Genomic DNA, 2,521 nt, shown 5'->3' on the forward strand with positions numbered 1-2,521 from the left:
GTCAAAGGACATCACGTGTGTTGTGTGGGCGGTGTTATGCACGAGGATTCCAGCAAACAGGACCGGACCAATCATGTTCGTGATTTACTTAATTCTGATTCGCCAATCCTCGGCGGCACGTGATACCATTGGACCAATCACGTTCTGCGATGCACCTCGCGCTGCATTCTGACAAGCTCTGGATCGGAGCGAGCTTTGATTGGTCAAAGTAGTGGAGAGGAGGCGATAACCTCTGACAGAAGGTAATGACCAAGGAGGAAAGGCGATGCGTCGTTTTAATTGGTGGAAACGTGGAGGAACTGAAGGAATTCTTCTCGGATCCACGTGCAACACACAGGTATCTGTTTCATAACCCGAATCACTTCACTGCGTCATTAATAATAATATTTTTCTCCTTATTTTAATTTGAACGATTTTCTTTTTTTGATCAACGTTAAAAAGCTTCAGTGACGGATTTCGACATTTTCTTTTTCCGCGGAGTCTTCATGGCCATTTGTGAGAATGTGATTTCCGTGGGAATGTGATGTCACTGTGAACGGCCGTCCTGGTTTTACATCATTGTTTTACGCCCCCTGGCAGGGCCGGATTTATGTGTTGCGGGGCCCTGGGCCCTCAAAGTCTGCGGGGCCTTCTCGGGGCCGCAGCCATTTTTAGTTCATATATAAATGCACCAACCTCGGCTGGGCAAAAGAAAAAAAACCACGGTTTATGTGTAAAAACATGCATTTCAGAAGCTACTAGTAACAAAAGTTTCTATACAAGAAACACCACTGTGGATGAAAACAACGGAACAGAGAAAACTCGAGGGGGATCACTCTGTAGAGTGCAAAACTTCCGCCGCCAATACTGCTGGGTCACTTCAGTGAACCTGATATCCTATTCATTCAATTTGACGTCAACAGTGCTCACAGAGTTATAGTTTGCAACTTTCCCTTTTACTTTTAACTTTTACGTACTCATTTCATTCGTCATAACTAGATTCCTTGAGACAGAAATTGATTTTACGTGCGTATATCCACCTGAAGTTCCAAAATCAGCCGCAATTATAATTTTGGCATGTTTTTTTTTTGTTGGAAATCACTGATAACATGTAGAAATGCAAAAAAAAAAAAAATCGAAATTTTGTTGAAAAAAGTTGCAAATTGTTTTTTTCCTATAACAATTTTTTTGGGGGGGTGGGGGCGTTGGAAATCACTTAAAACATGTAAAATGCAAAAAAAAAATTCAAATATTTTATTCAAAATGGCCACCATAGCGGCCATATTGGATTTTGGACCAGTCCAAAATCTCATGGCATGATCCTTGGACCATACATAATCCCCCCATCAAGTTTCGTCGAAATCTGTCGAGTTTTTTTCCGTAATACTGTTCACAAACAAACAGAAAGGGGTGAAAACAGGATCCTCCGATCTTCGATGGCGGAGGTTAATAATCGCAAAACCAAAACGTGATGGTATCATCTCAAATCTCAATGTAGAAATTTTTTTTTTGTCGTTTTTGCAAATGTGATTGCATTATTGCACACTTTGGGGTAATTGCTACAATATATTTGCGAGATGTTAAAAACCTACAGAATCTTTGAGCTTCTTCCTGGCTTTGATTCGCGCAAAGTCCTCGATTGTTTCGCGTGTGCTTACTCTCCTGAATAGTTCGTGTTCATCACTCAGTATGGCCAGCAATGCCAAACGATCTAGGCCAATCGTACTATGCAGATAGTTCTTGATCCGTTTCAATTTTGAGAATGATCGTTCTCCCGTACAGTTCGTGACAAACGTTGACAGGTATACCCACAAAGCTATCTCCACGTTTGTGAACGCTGCCACCATATCGTAGTTGTGGATTGTGGAAAACATAGTAGTTTCATATAATTTTTCCGAGTCTTCTGTCTGCATCGTCTTGAGAAATGCCTGGAAATGTACAATTTCCGAAACCAGAGAAGGTTCCAGGTCGTTCGGGTAACTCTTAACCAGGTCTGCAGCGGAGTCGCGGAGCTTATCCGTCTGCATGGTCGTTATTTCTGAAAAGAATGAGAAACGTTGACGGAGTGTTCCATTGGCCTTGAGGCGATCTCCAAGTGACGTTGTTAGCTGATCAATGATGGGTATGTAGGATGTGGTCCTGAATCTCTCTCTGGGCGGTAACTGGGTGTCATCGGTGCTGTGTACTTCATCATGATGTCGCTTCCTCCTTCGTACTCGCTGTGACCACATTTATCAATAGCAATATGTTCAAAGTCGTCGAACCGTTCCCGTAGATCCTGTACGAACTCTGTCAGTGATTCGAGTAGTTTCACTGCCGTGTTCAAATCGAGCCCCGGCTTCTGTAACTGCTGACTTGTCGCGTTGAACCTCTTTAGAATTTCCTGCCATGTTACTAGCAGAATCACCGTCTCAAGTTTTTCCAATTCCTTCAGAATAGCAGATGTCTCATTTTTGGCCTCTGCGTTTCGATGTTCATCCATTGCAAGATCGTCAAGTACCGTGATATTTTGCTGGAATCCATTGGCCAGTGCTTCTACAGC

Source organism: Eptatretus burgeri, chromosome 8 (assembly GCF_056783735.1).
Source record: "Eptatretus burgeri isolate ZD-2024b chromosome 8, Ebu_testis_v1, whole genome shotgun sequence".
Lineage (NCBI taxonomy): Eukaryota > Metazoa > Chordata > Myxini > Myxiniformes > Myxinidae > Eptatretus > Eptatretus burgeri.